Below are 19,338 nucleotides of genomic sequence, written 5' to 3' on the forward strand. Positions count from 1 at the left end.
ATTGTTGACATTTTCGTAAAAGTACCGTAAAACTAAATTCACTGGCTTACAGACTCCCTCTTCCAGGTGCAGATTGTAAGACCTCAATTGGAGTGAATACTGAAAAGACTATTGTAGCTGCAATTTAGTGATCATATTGCATATTCTTGAGTATTCTTGCTTAATATATATACGTCACTTTACGCGATTAATACGTACGTTGCTTTACGTGAATGGGTGCATCATGTATCGGGTATTCATTTGTTATCTTCTGATTACTTGTCATTTTCTCTATTTGTTATCTTATGGCTGATATGTATGTCACTTTAAGTGCTATCATATGTTTAATGGACACGTCATTTTACGTCCTATATGTTAAATGTGTCCGTCACTTTACTGTGCAGTTAACGTGTTCGTCACTTTACTGTGCAGTTAACGTGTTCGTCGCTTAACGTGTTATCGCTTTACTGTGCAGTTAACGTGTTCGTCATTGTACTGAGCAGTTAATTCGTCGCTTTACCGTGCAGTTAATGTTCGCGCTTTACTGTGCAGTTGTTCGTCGCTTTAATGTGCAGTTAACGTCACGTTACGTGTTAACGTTCGTCGCTTTAATGCAGTTAACGTGTTCGTCGCTTTACTGTGCAGTTAATCGTTTACTGTGCAGTTAACTGTTCGTCGCTAAATGTGCAGTTAACGTGTTCGTCGCCTTTTACGTGTTAACCGTCCGTCACTTTACTGTGCAGTTAACGTGTCACTTTACTGTGCAGTTAACATGTTCGTCGCTTTACATGTTATCCCTCGTTTAAGGTCTCGTACGTCACGTTACGTGTTATTAAATTTTTAATGGGTACATTTTGCGTCTATATTAAATGTTTACGTCACTTAACGTGTTACCGTAATTTAATGTGTTAAACGACTATATGTTAGTGTGGAAGTAACTTTACGGGTTGCATAACAATCCGTAATATTTTGCGCTACTCACTACGGGTTGATATTGGTTACAATGCACAGGCCACATCAGTGATGTGCTAATTAAGTTTTTAAATGTACATTACATGTTTGGGCTTAACACAACAGCTGAAGGAAAGCAAGGAATATATTTAATCTGAATCAACAATGTGGAATTTAACAGCCCCACCGTAGCGGTTTGAAGACAACATGGGCTTGTCGTATACCGTATGCGGGTACCAGGTAGCCATGCTCCTTGACTAGGTTGGTGTCAATGTTTGGTCCAGATTCCATTTCCTTTCTACCTGTGTGTGTGTGTGTGTGTGTGTGTGTGTGTGTGTGTGTGTGTGTGTGCATATGTTTGTGTTTGTGCACATGTTTGGGCTTGCGTGTGTTTATGTGTGGGTGTGATTTTATTACCAGTGTTTTTATACAACTGTGATATCTGTGCCTCATAGGCCATACGGCCGGATGCTGATTTTAAATCCTGGTAATAATATAATGTCTGTGTTAATGAACTGCAGCATGTGACACGTTAAACTATATTTCTTCTTTCTTCTTCTTCTTCTTCTTCTTCTTCTTCTTCTGGTCTTCTTCTTCCTGCCATGGTAAGCTTTCCTCCAAACCCGAGAACAACGTTTTGTAAAATAGTTACACTTTCCGAAATTTGTTATACATTTGAATATGTGAACACAATACACACTGGGATTTTTTCAAGGACTGTTATTCACCACGGCAATCAAATACAGCATCGATGTTGTATCTCGGATCATCATGGCAACGATGCAACATCAGAGCTGTTAAATACCTATCACACAAGACTAAGTAACGTACCAGAACACACTTCTCAGATGCCTTCACCAGGGATGTACTATAACTCATCATAGTTATATAGAGCCCTTCCGAGAGTCTTTAACTCACTTCCACAGGTAGATACAAGGATTCGGAGAGTCTCTAACTCAACAGTAGTCAGATACAGCCATCTGGATTTTACCACAACAGTGAGTGTCATCAGCTGGTAATTAAGGTGGAAGTTTCTCAACACGGGCCATATGTCTACAAGTTAATTCCTAAAAAAATGATCATCTGCACGACGTCACCTTTGTAGAAATAACTACCTGAAAAAACAATTTGAAATAAAGTGTTATAGGACAGCCTCAGTTTGTGTTTTCGTCAAAAGTTTTCAGCATTTGATATTAGGTTTTGTTTGCTTGTAGTTTAACACGGCACTTAACAATGAAATGTAATACACAAAACCACGGTTTTCATTTCTCTGACATTTATCACGTAATTATAACAGAGAGACTTTTGGAGGTGAGGCTCACTAGTGTACAGCAGCACATATATACCGACATTCACACAATCTTGGCACCACTGCAAATGTTCTCCAACGTGTTTCAATGATACCTTCATAGAGGTGATTCAGGTTGTAACCGCCATTGATGTAGCTACGATACTACATAGGAAGATCCGGGTTAGAATTGGTCTTCAGTAACCCATACTTGTCGTAAGAGACGACTAACGGGATCGGGTGGTCAGGCTCGCTGACTTAGTTGCCACATGTCATCGGTTCCCAATTGCGTAGATCGACGGTCATGCTGTTGATCACTGGATTGTCTCGTCCATACTCGATTATTTATAGACAGCCGCCACACAGCTGGAATACTGCTGAGTGCGGCGTTAAAGAACAAACCATCCTATAACCAAAGTTCAGGTCTGTTAGAGTTATTGCTTCGACTACTAATTATAGTGAAAAGGAAAATAACTACCATAACTTCCTTCCATAATTGAATTCGACATGATCTATCTAACAACGCACCGATATTTTTCCCGGCGACTTACATATCGATGTAATGGTTTCATGTCGGTACTTGTCTCGAACTAACATTTTCAAGGATAGCTCGCTGTATAGGGTAACTAAGTTTCACTGAATGGCATTCAGCGTTTCCCACAGTTGCATACCCAGTTTGTTATGGTATTTGCTGAGATTATACGACGCTTCATTGAATCGCCGCCGACCGCTACATCATTACCAGGAAGTCGGATGAAGAAGACAGCATTGTTTGTTTGTTTGTTTGTTTGCTGTGTAACGCCGCACACACAGCAACATTCCAGTTCTATGCCGGCAGTCTGTAGATAATCGAGTTTGTACCAGACAATCCAGTGATCAGCCGTATGAGCATCGATCAACGCAATTGGGATACGTTGACATGTGTCAACGAAGTCAGCGAACCTAACCAATCGATCCCGCTGGTCGCCTCTTAAGACTGACTGACTGAGTTTAGTTTTACGCCGCTTTTAGCAATATTCCAGCAACATCACGGCGGGGGGACACCAGAAATGGGCTTCACACATTGTACCCATGTGGGGATTCGAACCCGGGTCTTCGGCGTGACGAGCCAACGCTTTAACCACAAGGCTACCCCACCGCCCCTCGCCTCTTAATAAAAGCTTGGTTACAGAAGACTAGTTCTACCTCGAATCTTCACGGGTTGTAAGTAAAAGTCACACTAAACGTATTGATCAATAATGTTCATAAAGTACTGAATACTATATTTAGTGGAGTGTAACTATTTTACCCACGGGAACTAATTATATATAATCTGGGTAAGATGATGTTCAACGTTGTGTAATGTCCTCGTTGTTATACTAAGCGTATAGCAGATGGCTTGTCAGGTGCAAACATCACAACAACAATTAATCATCTTTTATTAAAAAGAAAAATTAAACATACACTCCACGAAACAAAACACTGTCTCTAAATACTAACTTAAACTGTGAATTAAGTGAAAATAAACGGAAAGAATAGCATGCTCTTTCAAGCTCTAGTTTGTTTCCAGAAAATTAGATTATAATCATTCCACTCAGCTGCAGTAATTAAACACAGTAACTTCTGTGCCCTGAAGCACCCAAGGTAATTCTAATTCTGTTTAGAAATTCCTCAATTGCTTATCACATGGACAACGAAACTAAACGATAAAAAGAACATCTAAAGACTGATTATTATTTATTTATCTTTTTAATGCTTTTATTTCATTTCAATTCTTAAATAAGTTACATATGACATAAAAGGCAATATATATGACAACATTTGGGTTTTGTAGATTTATAACAGAAATAGATAATAAAATATCGTTAAAGTTTCTGTAGAGGGTAGATAAGATTGAAGGAAAATGGTTTAATAGTAGTGATTGTAGTGAGTGGAGACTGGAAATATCAATTGATATTTAAATAGCGCTTCAATGCTCAGTACATCATAAGGTAAATAAATGTTTCCACTTATAAATGGATCTAAGCTATTGTTTTTCCTAGCTATATATTTTTCAGTTGTACATATATCTTTTAATAACTTAAGACATGCATCCCTCAAAAGAAAGAGCATGTTGTTTAATACTTGAAACATAAATGAATATATTGGCTAGAACTATAATATGATTTACATTGGAGACTGGTATTTAGAAAACCTTCTACATTATGCCAATTTAAAAAACAACTAAATTACAGTCCAGAAATACATGCGATATGTCTTCTGGTTTTTTTTGGTAAAAACAACATACATGCATCAATATCAACTAGCTTCATCATAAATAGTCCTTTCTTTGTATATATTATTTTGTAAATAAATCCGTGATGAAAGTCTAACAGGTACAATTGTTTGTACATAATTTTGTAATATCTGAATACATCACTCCACATTATATCATGTTGAACTACATTATTCCAATACTCTAGTACCTTTGGGGTATTGTTGTTCTTAATTAATTTATCTTAATGTCCATGAACATTTAACATTTGAGATCATATCTTGGCTAACACTATAAATTGTTTTAAGCAGAGAATTCTGTTTCCTAAAAGTTGTCTCCAGTTCATTGGAATGTTATTTAACAAATGTTGATAATCTAAGAAGGATCCTCTTATTATTGTGTACCTCTGGTTCAGATCTTCAAAACTGACAAATCCATTTTCATTACAAGTATCTCTGACATAATGTATAACGCAAACAAACCATTGTTTGTCATATATGAAGATATAAAGAAATGATTTAACCAGGTTTGGTTTAAGTCAGCACTGTCAAAAGTGTTATTTATGAAATATTCTCCAAGCAGATAAAACATCTCTCCAATTATTATCCAAGGATTATCATTGCCAGATAAACAATCAACAGCATAAGTACCAAGTAAGTACAAATTACCTAAGGGAAATATGCTATTAAAGCTTGCAATTTTTTAAAGTGACATTTCAATGATGATAATTTTAAAGCATTGATGAGACATTCAATGTCAATCATTCTGAGGCCTCCATCCTCATAAATTATACTGATATTTGACCTTTTAATCTTATCCTTTTCACTATTCCATGTGAATTTATAAATTAATTTATTGAATTCATCGATGCATGTTTTGGGCGGGTTTGGGAGTGCACAGAAGATATGCACTTGAATAGAAATTGCTAGAGTTTTGATAACAGTGATTTTCCCAATTAGATCCAAGTTTCTTTTTCGCCAGCTAGCGAGTAATCTATCAATATGTTCTAGGCGTTTTCTTGTATTACCCAAAGGTCTTTAAGGTGTTATTCCTAGCAACTCAAAGCCACCATGGTGCCAGTCAAGATATAGGCTAAAGTTATATTATTACTACCTGTCAATGAACCTATCAAGATTGCCGTTCATTTTGAGTCCTGACATTTTTGAGTCCTGACATATCCATCTGTATATATCTGTGTGTCGTCAGCATATTGTCCAAGTGTCTGTTCCCATTATACCCAATATATCTGGATTTGACCTTATGATACACCTAATATTTCAACTGCAAGGATAAATAAATAAGGTGAGACCGGATCTCCCTGTCTACATCCCCGTTCCTGATGGAAAAAGGAAGAAATGAGCCCATTTTGTATCACAGCTGCTGTATTATTACTAGTCAGAACTTGAATCCATTTGATAATATTGGGCCCAAATCCAAACGCTTTCATTACCTGTATCATAAATGTTTTTTGCAGATAGTGTCAAAGGCTTTTTTCAAAATCAATTAGTAACAATAGGCCAGGTTTGTTTAACTTTCTGGTTTCAAAGACTATATCATAGAGAAGTCTTATATTTTCACTCATACATCTCCCAGGTGTAAAACCTGTTTGATTCTCATGTACAATATTGTATCTAATGTTGATTTCAGCCTGTTTACTAAACATGTTCTTATTATTTTGTAAAGGGAATTTAGTAATGAAATAGGGCGCCAGTATTTTAGAAATTTTCTGTTTTGGCAAACAAGTAATAATTCCCCTGTTCATTGTAAAAGTTAATTCATTATTTGTAAAGGTTTCTTTTATAAATCTATAAACCCATGGGCCAAAAACTTTCCAAAAGAATTCACTGGGGTAGACATCGATTACTGGTCTTTTATATCATTCTTCATGGAAAGAACAGCTGATAACTGTTTATGATAACCCGTTAACAATGAGGTTATCTGAAGATTTTATTATGTTTTGCTCAGAAATACGTTTTGGGAACAGCACATGTGAACATAAGCTAACCAAAGGTTGTGTACAATTAGTAAAGTGACAAAATATAAATACATGGGAATTATCTACCTGGTACAAGATAATATCAATTATTATATTGTTTGAGGCCTCAGTTGATTATCAAGATGATCCATTTCCTCTGCTATATCCCACAGTAATTTGGAATTGTTTCTGCCAATGAATAAAATATACTTCGCAACTTTTGTTGCGGTATTCCTAGACAGATCACACCCAATATCTGCAAGTTTCTTTGTAAATAAGCTGACATATAAATCATCTACCTGGTTATGCTGGACAGGGACACCAGGTGCTATATCACGTGACATCTTCCTCAGCAACGGTATCAGCGTTTGCAGTTCCCTGGGCTGTTTCTTTGCATGATATATGACGCTGTCTAAAAGTTCCATAACAATGGCTTGGTCTCTCTGATCTATCTGATCCAGCAGGTGCTTGTGCAGTAACTGCATCTCCACTTTCTCTGCTCCCTGCTTGGAGGCAGTCCAGCCTCCGTTCGGGGCATCCCTTGTTATGTTGCTGTCTCCAACTTCCTGGAAGTGCCTATTCTCATGTGGAGTGGTGCGCTCCTTGAGCTGTTTGGAAAGTTGGATTTCCTGGTTATGCGGATGCATGCTGCTCGCGACGTGATGTTCTCCGTCATTGTCAGATTCTTTAGCATGGTCTGTAGCAATTTCTGTAGCATGGTCTGTAGCAACGTCTGTAGCAACTTCTGTTGCAGCTTGTTGTCTGCGTTGTTGGAACTGATCTTGGACCTTTTCACTTACGTTGTCAAGCCGAACTCGTGATTTCCCTCCACTCATAGATGTATCTGTAACACAAATACTAGTTTTATTTGGCAACAAGACAATATTGCTTGTAGCAAAGGGAGACGGCGGGGCATACCTGTACACTAACTTCTTAGATCGATAACAGACAAAGGACAACGTCCATTGGCACTTACCCTGCGCTGATTTAAAGATATTGTTGTCAGTCTGTGTTCCAGTTGCCGATTGAGTGATCTTCTTCGTGCTGACGTTTTCTCCACTACCGCCAAAATAATAATTATCTGAAATTAAAAAGAATATATGTTACACATCTGTGATTGACATAAGGTCATTGTATAGAATTACATTTGGGTACATAGTCTTGCTGTTTGCTAGTCAGAGGAGCTGGACTCTACAGAGTCTGCGCAGATCTTAGGGTAGTAATGCTCGTTTCCAACTGAGCCCCGAGCTCTTTCACACAACTCTTTAAAAATGACTAAATTCTTCGATGTACAACCGTCTGGAAACAAATTACAGTACTGTCAGTCCACCTTTCTCAATTACATCATCGAGATTAACACATTAATACCAGTCGATCTTGATCAATATTGATCAAAGCCACAAAACCCTTTCCATGAAATGTATGTTAAAAGAATAGATCTTTGTACGAATCAGACGTATTCCCAAATACGAGTTAATAAATCACTAGAAGGGGGTTTATAACATTTACTGCATTATGAACTCATTTCATTTAGCAAATATTGCCAGTGCAGTGGTGTACAATTACAGTTAAGTTTATTATGTGTAATGTTCATGGAATGGCGATGTGTGACAGGTTGTGACTTTGTCCACATTTCACAACATCGTAAACTTTAATAACCAGTCTACACATAAGTAATCCCAAATCATTTATGATTAACAAATCCATCAAAGATTGATGCGGAATATATATATCACATGACCTGATGTGATAAAAGTGTCCGATGTTCATGGTTGTGCGAAATGACCTGACAGATATTAACCAGGGTGTTGGCAACCACAATACGTGTGTATATATATTTTACAAACGATAGGACCCGAAAGTGTTTCATTCAAAACGTACTTGTAAAGTTCAGTGTTATATTATCCCCAGTGTGCTCCCCTGCCACGCTGGATCCTTTTCATGTCCCTCGGACGCGCCTGTCGGTACTTTCTTGTCTCCGCAGCTGTCCATCATCAGCTGCAAAAGACCAACACAAGAAGCACATTAGCAGAAAGCTTCACATAAGAACCTAAAACCTCAAAGCATAGGCGGATCAAGAGGGGTGCACCCCCGCTTTTATCCTGATATTTTAAATGAACATTGAAACGCTCGTGAAAGTGAAGTGTGCACCCACCCAATCACCCCCACCCCAGTTTAGCTTCATCTCCGTCGATACAGTAGACTACGTTTATAACGAACAGGCTTATAACAAAGTATGTTATGTTTTAGCCAGACCACTTGCTGTATGTTTTAGCAGGAATGTTCGTTATAACCGTACTTTACTGTATATACTGAAAGGTAGGAAGACTCATGTACCTATGGGATGGAGTGCCTTCTTTTTTCCGTTCTGTGAATGTTCTGTAACCAGTGCCACTTGTCGCCCATCCTCTGAAACGTCTGTTATATGGCTTTCTTTTCCTGTCTGCGATATTCTGCAACACCGAGCACATGGTCATACGCATCTTGAATGACATTGAGTGCTTTGGGTTTTCTGTTTTGTGTGAAAGGTGAAGTAAGGGGTCTCCCATGTTTGAACTTGTCAGGTTGCATACATGACATGTACTATGTCTGAACTGGTCAAGGTGGATACATGACATGTACTATGTTTGAACTGGTCAAGGTGGATACATGACATGTACTATGTTTGAACTGGTCAAGGTGGATACATGGCATGTACTATGTTTGAACTGGTCAAGGTGGATACATGACATGTACTATGTTTGAACTGGTAAAGGTGGATACATGGCATGTACTATGTTTGAACTGGTCAAGGTGGATACATGACATGTACTATGTTTGAACTGGTCAGGGTGGATACATGACATGTACTATGTTTGAACTGGTCAAGGTGGATACATGACATGTACTATGTTTGAACTGGTGAAGGTGGATACATGACATGTACTATGTTTGAACTGGTGTAGGTGGATACATGACATGTACTATGTATGAACTGGCCAGGGTGGATACATGACATGTACTATGTTTGAACTGGTCAGGGTGGATACATGACATGTACTATGTTTGAACTGGTCAAGGTGGATGCATGACATGTACTGTGTTTGAATTGATCAAGGGTGGATACATGATGAAGTTACTGTGTTTGAATTGATCAAGGTGGATACATGACACATACTGTGTTTGAATTGATCAAGGTGGATACATGACATACTGTGTTTGTGATTGATCAAGTGGATACATGACACATACTGTGTTTGAATTGATCAAAGGTGGATACATGACACATCCTGTGTTTGAATTGATCAAGGTGGATACATGGCATGTACTATGTTTGAACTGGTCAAGGTGGATACATGACATGTACTATGTTTGAACTGGTAAAGGTGGATACATGACATGTACTATGTATGAACTGGCCAGGGTGGATACATGACATGTACTATGTTTGAACTGGTCAAGGTGGATACATGACATGTACTATGTTTGAACTGGTCAAGGTGGATACATGACATGTACTATGTTTGAACTGGTCAAGGTGGATACATGACATGTACTATGTTTGAACTGGTCAAGGTGGATACATGACATGTACTATGTTTGAACTGGTCAAGTTGGATAGATGACGTGTGCTATGTTTGAACTGGTGAAGGTGGATACATGACATGTACTATGTATGAACTGGCCAGGGTGGATACATGACATGTACTATGTTTGAACTGGTCAGGATGTATACAAGACATATACTTTGTTTGAACTGACCTGGGTGGATGCATGACATTACAATATTTGAACTGGACATGGTTTATACATTACATGTACAATGTTTCAACTGGTCAGGGTGGATACATGACATGCATTATATTTGAATTGGTGAGGGTGGATACTTGACATGTACGATGCTTGAATTGGTCAGGGCGGATACATGACATGTACTATGGTTGAACTTTTCATGGTTGATACATGACATTACTGTGTTTGAACAGGTCAGGGTGGATACATGAGTAGTAGATATAATGATAGTCCTGGATCAAGTCCAACAAAAGCCTCTGCAAAGCTTTATTTCACAAATAAAGCTTTTGTCAGGCCCTTAGATCCTGCCCCAGTATATCTACTACTTTTGAGTCCCCAGTTAACTTCCCGACCGCACGTGGCAGTACTGTGCCGCACGTGGCACTACTGTACCGCACATGGCACTGCTGTCCCGCTATGACGTGTTGACAGGAGGTAACATTGTACCGTACGGTATGATCAATAATTCCTCTCTAACGAACCCTCTACCTGGCCCATCCCTCAAGTAGTAAAAGTTCGGCTCGTCGGCTTTGATGTCCACTTTATCTATGTTGTAAGTTTTGACTGACCATATCGGATCGGTGGCTCGCTTACGACTATCACCCTCGTGTTCCCCCGGCTGGTATAGGTACCTCACTAGGGCCCTATCTGGTATCTGTTTCTCCTTCCCACGCAATGGTGCAGCAGACTCAGCCACTATTGATTTTAGTTTGATAGCGTCGGCCGGCTTCTTGCCGGTGAGCCGAGTGGCTTCATGGTTGATGGCTGACACCACCTGAGGTCCGAATAAGAGCTCAGCCAAAGTCCTATTGAATCTCTCAACTATGGTTGGCTGCGATGGGCTCCGGCCGTGCCACGCCTGACCTTGGTATCATGTTTGTCCAGCAGGTGTGACACGGCACCCATGAACTCCCGGCCGGGGTCAACTTGCAGTTCTGTGGGCCACGTCAGTGGGCTGCGTTTGTATATGCGCGGGCTACCTGGGCCGAGTCTTTCGCGGTTAAGGATTTGGCTTCCTTGAAGCGACTGGCCACGTCCATGACAGTTAAGGCATACTTGTACCTCTTATCGTGGGGTAGGAATAGGAGGTCGGCCTGGTGAACGCTATTGGGTATGTTAATACCGAACTTCCTTCTAGGCACGTAGCGTGGTGCCGGTAAATAGATCTGCCACAGGGCTTGTTTTTCAAGCCACGCTTTGGCCTCCTCCGGGGGGTACTCACGCCATTTTAGCCAGCTTATGTACGGCGCTAGCTCCTTTCCAGTACCCACGCGGGCTGGTAGTAAATAGCGGTAGTAAATAGCCTCAAACTTTCTCTTGTTCCGTGACATGTCGCCTATGTACACCTATGTTCTTGGTTCAATTTTCTCATGCCCGTACGCGTACGTGTTGATCCCTTCAATAGCTATCTAAGGCTTAGTGTCCATCGGCGACAGGGACGTCTTGTTTATAGTCAGTCTGTATATCCTATGCCCATCACTTCTAAGCGTGTTCATTTTATGCCTGAAGGTACGGGTCTTGAACAGGGCTTCCTTGAATCTGGCGTGTTTGATGTGTTGTTTAACCACGTACTTCTTAACACCCTTCGCCTTCCGGATCTCGCCATTGTCGGCCTTCAGGATGGAGTACATCTTAGGCCTCAAACCTATGTACTCGGCTATGGGCATGCCAGCACACTCGTCCTTCATCTTACCTAGGACCTTTTTATTTACTGTGCTGTGTATGGCATGGTCCTTGGGGTAGTCACTGGTGTCATACAAATCGAGGCGTTTTTTCATGTCCTCGTACACGTCCTCGGTTCGAATCTCCATCAGCAGGGACTCCGTGTCAGTGTACAGCACTTCACACCTGTCGTCATACTGTTTTTTCAGCTCGTTGTAGTAAAAGTCGTACATCAGGTGTTTGGATAAATCGAGGATGCTCATCCCCACGTAAACAGGCCGGTTGAATTTGATGTGGTTTTTCTTCATGTGTAGGGCAACCAGATTGTCGGTGAATCTTTTGCTCCGGTTGAATGCCGGACTGGCTATCAGTCTCCTGAGCTTGTCTTCCTCATTCGACCGAACCAGCTTCACGGTCACGCGTTTCCTCAGGTTCTCCATAGTCTTACCAAACACCGAGTTGTTCATGAGCTTGTAGAGGTTTTTCTCAAAGTCACTGGTGGCCAGCTTTCGCAGGTCCGTGTTCATTCTGATGTATGGCTCCATCCAGGGGCTCTGGTTGAACACGAGCACCCTGTGTATTTTGGTCAGCCTCATACCCAACGACAGGTACAGCTGTAGGTTGCGATAGTGAACGATGTACTTGGTCTTATTTATTAAGTTGGGCACGAGTTTTTCAACGTCTGCCACCCGCCCACCTAACAAGTTATGTTGGTACTCAGACATCCAGTCTGGGTTAACCCTCATACGTTTGGGGACCAGGGGGTAGCTGTTTTGTGATGTGTGTAATGCCTTGGGGTATTCCAAGTCTACCTCGAGGATATAACCTTTGTGCGGATCGTCCGCGATGCTCATAACATCGACCTCGTGCGATGCCCATTCGAATCCCCCTGTGGGTAGATACTGGCTCATGGCCCAGCCGTACAGGTTGTTGGCGTCGAGGTAGAGAATATGATTGGTTGGCTTGCTCGGGTCGTAGCCTTTCACGTATTGATAATTTGCTTTCTCGTATCGTTTGGTTACCATGGAAATCCCGCCTTGCAAGCCTTTCTCAATGAATAGGTGCATGTCGTAATCGGTGAGCAATTCCAACTTAACTCCGGTCTTTTTCAGCAAGGCATCCCACGACAGACCTGGGCTGGTGTAATACCATGCGGGATCAAGTTGATACTGCTTGAAACACGTCCGCCTAAACGTCTCAAACACGTCTGCTAACAGCAGTACATCTGTCCTCAAGTACAGGTCGTGATAGTCACCCAGATTCTTACAGCCCAGTTTATTCCATACGTTAATCGCGTGCGAGTAATCGTCTTGGGATATTGTCGAGTCGGTCAGGTTGCTGTAAAATTCTCTGATGGGGGGTAGTCGCGTCTTGGCGAACTTGGCCCAGCCATCTATGTACTCGTAGGGGTACACACCCTTCCTCATCAGCAGGGGTCGAGTCTCGGCGTCGGTATATCGATAACATAAGGCACAGACATTTGGTTCTTGTGGTTGCCGAATTTTAGGATATTGTCACCTTCCTTTGGCATGTCAACTCGTATGGCCGTCTGCCCAACACCTTGGCAATCCTCCTGGTGGGATTCTAATAAATCAGCTCGGCTGAAACCGTGCAGACATCGTACACAAGAGTGTTTTTTCCCAACGTGTTTGGACTGGTCGTGCAACAGCCTACTGAGATGTTTTATCCATGTGTAGTGATACTTTTGACCTCGCTGGATTATGAATATATTGATCACACGGCGGTTCAACAGTTGGGGTCCCCCCAACACTGGACTGACCCTGTGCACTATTGTTGTGTTGCCTTCGTGCCCTAAGACGTTTATGGCTATATCATTCTGTTTTTCTATTTTAGTTATCTGGGATATGGGGGTGGGTTCATCTATACCATCCCAGTTGAGCCCATTGTCTTGGGGATAGCTAGAAAGCCTGTTCGAATTAGTGTCAGCTGGAAACAAGGCTGACCTGATAGCTACCCGCAGGCAATCGTCTCCTCTATTCTTGATGTTGACCATGGCATGTTTTTTCCTATAGTAGGGGGGTAAGTCTAGGTATGACCCGCCCCTGAACGGCACGTCTAGATAGACATTATCGATTTTATCAACAACCCACCCGGACCCCATTTGTGTGGAGCCTTCTAGGTATTCTCGTATCTGCTGAAATCGATTGATGTGTCTATAGTCTCTGTATGAGTCACGACCTCTTGTTTACCTCGGAAGTAAGGCTGAAAGTACTCAGTGACCCCAGTGGGGGTTCCCCCCACCTGTTTATCGAGTGACATTTTCACTGTGATTTGAAACTTTATACTTCCCAGATTGTTTAGTTCCTCATTGACTTTATCAGCGATTAGAGGCTTGATATCGGCGATGTCTATGTTCCTATCAACATGCATGCGCCAGCCTCTCAAATAGTTACCTACAGCGAGCTCAGTGGGTATGAACTCTAGGTCAATAGCTCTATTCTGCCGTAATAGTTCTACAAGCTGTGGCTTCCTAATACGGGAATAACCACCTAACCCAAAATCGTGTGCTTGAACTTTTAGTTGTTTTACAGTGGGGGGCTGAACGCTAACGGGGTCGTTTAATAATACGACTAACCAGGCTCTCCCCAGGAGGGAATAACCCGTCAACCCTAGCTCTTTTGCTTGGAGTTTTAGTTGTTTTACCGCGGGAGGGGCTTCTAGGCCTAGTAACCTCAACCAGGCTGGTTTCCGCATTTTAGAATAACCTATTACACCCGGCTGTCTCGCGATCTGCTTGAGCTCGCGAATAGTAGACATAGTTGCGTACACACCTAAGTATATCAATCTCTAATTGGGCCGCCGGCAAGGGAGGTAACTCCTCCAACCTTGATAAAAAAATAGTGAGGCGCCCATAAAATCCTTTAGTAAATATCTAGATAGACCTTATTGATTATACCCTCAACCCGCCCGGAACACGCGCAGCATAGTAGGGTGTTTTGTATTACTTGCAACGAGTCGCCAACAAGTATATCTATCTCCCCATGCACATCTACTCGGCCACTATCAAAGTATTTCCAAGTGTGCCCAGCCCACTGCACATCAAACCCTACTTTCACCATGATTGTAAACGAGCACCCCTTATATAGTTCGCTAACAGTCATGGGTTTGAGGACACTGATATCTATACTTTCCCCCACATCCATCTGCCAGCTTCTCAGGCAACTTTCCCTGGGCTCAATTTCCACAAACAGAGTTATACCTAGGTGTGGCCACAGCCTCTAATTGGGGCCTTACACTGCTATCCTGAGGAGGCTTCTACATTCTTTTCTGTAGTCTTTTTTCTTCTCATAGATGAGATGATGTCTGACTACGTTTGCTCCGTGAGCTTTGCATAGGCAGTAGTGCCCTTTCACCCCGATACCACACACAGAACATGTGTAGTTCGGGCTTCCCATATGGAAACAACAGTACCCCTCAGTCCTGGATCTCCTATCACAGGCCTCTGTCTTCCCCATAAGTATGTATTCACATCGGTACGGAGCAGGTCTCATCTTTGGTATACTTATATGAGTACTTAGTCTAATTGTTTTGCAACCAACGCAGTCGCTGCTAGGCCCAGTGCGATAAAGATTAATTCCCGGTCCATTTGCCCCAGGGATGGTGTGTAGTACTGAGCGAGTGTGGGCTTATGGAGTGGTTCTAGCTGTTTACCTGTTAGTAGGTAGTATTCTCTCGCTGCGTCGTCGACATCGTGGAATGTTTTAACGGTATGGTTCTCACGCCTGAGTTGTTCGTTAATGTAATCGATCCTCTGGACACGCTTTTTTCGTGTACTCGGATTGCGCTGCTTGTAATCGTTCCACAGCCAGGTCCGTCCGCTTACACTCTGCCTGAATCTCATCCGTGTGTGACTCTCGTAGTTTCGAGACGAGGAAATTACTCCCTGAAAATGCCAGGGCATTTACTAGCGCCCTGCCGACCATCATGGCGATCGTAGCCATCCTATTATATATTAGCACATTTACTTCAAAATATTTTCCGGTAGGATCCCTTGTTTTACTAGGATGTCCTTGGTGGCCATCGCCATACCATGGTTCATTATGAGCATACCCATATCCTGCAGGTTGAAATCTAGCTTGATAGTCGGTTGTTTAAGCACCATTTTGGTCTACCGAGCGTACCCTACAGCTAGACTGGCGACCACGGTGGCGCGGTATGCGTCGTTGACGAACGTTTTCCCCTCAGACATTATGTATATTATATAAAAATATATTATTTATAACATGATATGTGGGTTGACCTCTAATTGCGGGTGTTCCTCCCTGGGTCGTGTATATAATCATGAGATAGCCACGGCAGCAGTTGTGCCTGCAATCAACAAGAGTGGAGCCGGGCTCCACGTGATACTTTTATGTTGGTTACACCACCTTTTTTTACCGGCAGCTACTCTCTTAGGGTTCTTCTGCCTGTAGGAGGGTTCACCTCCAGTTGGGGTTCCCCCAACGTGGGGGTCTACCCCATTTGGGGTTGGGGTGGGCTAAAAACATACCGTATTTGTGGTACAGCACGCAGCTGATAAAGCTCAAGGCGTGTTCAATAAAAGGGTCTTTCTCAAGGGCCTCCCACAGGTGGGAGTGCAGTGAAATAAGGCCACCCATCGCGTCTGCTCCCTGAGGTCTTTCAACACCGAGTTGAACTTCTGCGTTAGTACCCAGACGCTGTGCTTTGCGTGCCGGCCAGAAAAGGCCAGGTACGATAGCATGTCTCTCATTTTTGTTATCTCACGATTAGCGCTGCAGTCGTCCAGTATGAACAGCGTCGACTCCCCTTTAAATTTGTTGTGATAAGCTTTCAACCAGTCCTGCAGACGTGTCCCCGGGTCGACTTTGTGTACGTCCGGGTCCGTCATCACCCAAAGTCTTTCCGTGTACGTTCTATTCATGCGCAGAGTAGGGCACATGATAACTATATTGTCGAACACATCCCGGTAGTACCCCTCCAACATATCCAACACGAAAACTGTCTTCCCACAGCCAGTCTGCCCGCACACTATGGCGCAGTGTGGGTCGCGGGTCAAATCAATAGATGGCTTGCCGCCATCAGTAGATGGCTTGCACGAATCTCCCATTGTCTATATTAAGTTACGCGTCCATAATCACGTACAGATATAATTTCAACTTGCCAGTGGGTTGAGCCTTCTTGGTGATCTGGATTGTTATCCCCTGCTGCCGTTGTCGATGCGGTGGCCGCTACCGTGCAGTTTATCGTCATTCGTGGATCGCATATCCAACCACAGAGCGTACTTGGTGGTCAGGTATTCCCCGATCTGCACGGAGGATAGGTCCAACTATTTGGTTATGTATGGGTGTTGTTTGATGGCCGGTAGCTTTTTTATCTCATCCCACTGCTGGTATGCCCTCATACCATGACATAACAGCTGGTTGGGCACGCCCTCGATGGTCACTTCCACCTTTTCAATCTCGGGGTTGAAAAACTTCTCGCTGTCCCTTCGGAACGGCTCGTAATCCTCCACGGGGACGACCAGGATACCTTTCATCGATCGCGCCGGCATGTTCAGGTTGATGTTCCACACAGTATCGCTCTTATCCCGCACCACAGATCTATGCCTCAGTATGCGATCGTACAGGATGGCCACCTTGCCCGAGTACTGGCTTCGAACCTGCCTGGCCAGCTCTGGGCTAGTGACCATGTCGAACTCCAGAGAGATGTTGTCGGACGGTGTAACTGGCCTCATCACCGTTCGTTAAGCGTAAGCACTACTTTTGCTGTAGTCGTTAAACGTTAAGCTCGTATTCAAGCCTATCACCAAGCGGCCTGGTAAAGGCGCGTGTTCCGTGAGCAACTTCGAAGTCGGCGTACGCATGAAGAACCTGTTCCGTGCGGCTTGGGCGATGGCCTTTCACCGTCCGTGATCTTGTCTAACTTGTCTTGTGTGAAGCCGTATCCCACGCGCAACCGGATCAATTTGCTGATACCTTGGTACACGTCATTGACGCGTTCTCCCTCGCTTTTCCAGAGGTCCCCGTAGCACTGAAACACGTGCGGCTGTGCGTCGATGCTCACCGCCTCGTTACCGCTGATCTTGATGGTGGTTTCTTGATGATGGCCCGACCTACGTTCGCACTAGCTTCGCGTTTGTGGTTGTCGGAGGTCAGCGTGAGGTTGAACGTCAGTCGAACCGTGCCTGGTACGATAAGGTCATTCTCACCAAGGTTTGGGAATCTAACCAGCAGCGTTTGATTCTGGTCTATCTTGCTGGAATTGTTGGTGATGGTCACCGACTGGCGCACGGCTCTGGGCCCTAGAGGCTCTCTTGATCTTCGAAAAGGATCTAGTTTTCTGCCATACATTGTTATATAAATGCAATATATAAGTTTTAATATTAAAAAATGGCTGAAGGCGGTCATGAGGACATACCTATGGATGATATGTGGGATAATAGTACCCAGGCATTCGGGGAGGATGAAACCTCATTCACGCAAGGCAACGAACTTCGTGAAGCAGGCCGTCAGCGGGTTTCACGATGGTTTAAAGGGGATAAAAATTACGTCGAGCCGTGGGGCGAGACTATTTAAGTTTTTTGTCGATGGCAAGAGCGCGCTCGCGACTGAGGGATACCGGAGATCAATCTAAGTGAATAAAGCACGAGAGAACCGCTTGCCTTATAAACACTTTCGGCGGTAAGCCATGGGGACGACTTTATCCGCTGATGAACTAGGCTTCATAGATTACGGTGTGTCGCCGCGGCCTGAAAAGCTTCCCCGGGGCCGTTCAAGATCTGCCAAGACGTCAGGGGCGCCACATCGGATCAAGACATGGCTGATAACATTGAAAGCTGTTGGCCACCTACCATAACAAACCCTTACCGGGTTCCGAATTTACCGTTCGGGAACTGTAGAAGGGGGCTGGACAAGGCCATGCAAACCATTCCCGGACATCTCGTGAACAACACGGCCAAACTGGACGCGATAGACGACCACATCGCCCATGAAAAGGTCAAACTCGGTGAAACGGAGGACGAGTCTCTGAAAGCCACCATCGAGGAACGAATACGTAATTTGGAAGAGGAAAGGAAGACCCGGCTGGAAACGGCATCCTCCTTCCGAGACCAGCTTCGATCCCAGATCAGCCGTGCACGGGAAACCGTTGATTGAGTCCTCTACCAGGACACCACGCTAGCTGACAGGATCCGAATCCTGTTCCGGAGCAAGGGATCACCATCGCCAGTATTCTGACTGCATTGGGCTTCATCACATCAACCCTGGTCGTGTCACTGAGTGGGGCACCCCCACACCCCCAACACCGCCAAGTGGTGGGGGCGTCAAAGACTGGATAAAAAAACGCCTGAAATCCCTCGGGGAGGCCACGGCTAAACTGGCTGGTAAGGCCGCCGAAGCCCTGCCCGGCATCCTGGGTAGCATCGTCTTGTGGCTGCTGAACGCTCTGGCTAAAACTGCCACTTGGCTCGGCCAAAACCTGTGGGCAGCCATCGTCGCC

At 43.4% G+C, this 19,338-nt stretch overlaps 1 protein-coding gene across 2 annotated transcripts in view; it reads right to left on the bottom strand.

Annotated features, from left to right (window-relative positions):
- Positions 1-1,630: 1,630 nt before the first annotated feature.
- LOC124253302 overlaps positions 1,631-19,338 on the bottom strand; it is an 88,399-nt gene continuing 70,691 nt past the window's right edge. For both annotated transcript variants that reach the window (XR_006892177.1, XR_006892176.1), the window contains exons 2-6: positions 8,764-8,879; positions 8,308-8,424; positions 7,403-7,507; positions 6,726-7,270; positions 1,631-2,045 (exon numbers count right to left, since the gene is read on the bottom strand). The gene's annotated coding sequence lies outside the window, so the exon portion shown is untranslated. The remainder of the gene's footprint in view (positions 2,046-6,725; positions 7,271-7,402; positions 7,508-8,307; positions 8,425-8,763; positions 8,880-19,338) is intronic.

The sequence above is a fragment of the Haliotis rubra genome, unplaced genomic scaffold (genome assembly GCF_003918875.1).
Source record: "Haliotis rubra isolate DU_JTF1 unplaced genomic scaffold, ASM391887v1 Scf539, whole genome shotgun sequence".
In the NCBI taxonomy this organism is placed as follows: Eukaryota; Metazoa; Mollusca; class Gastropoda; order Lepetellida; family Haliotidae; genus Haliotis; species Haliotis rubra.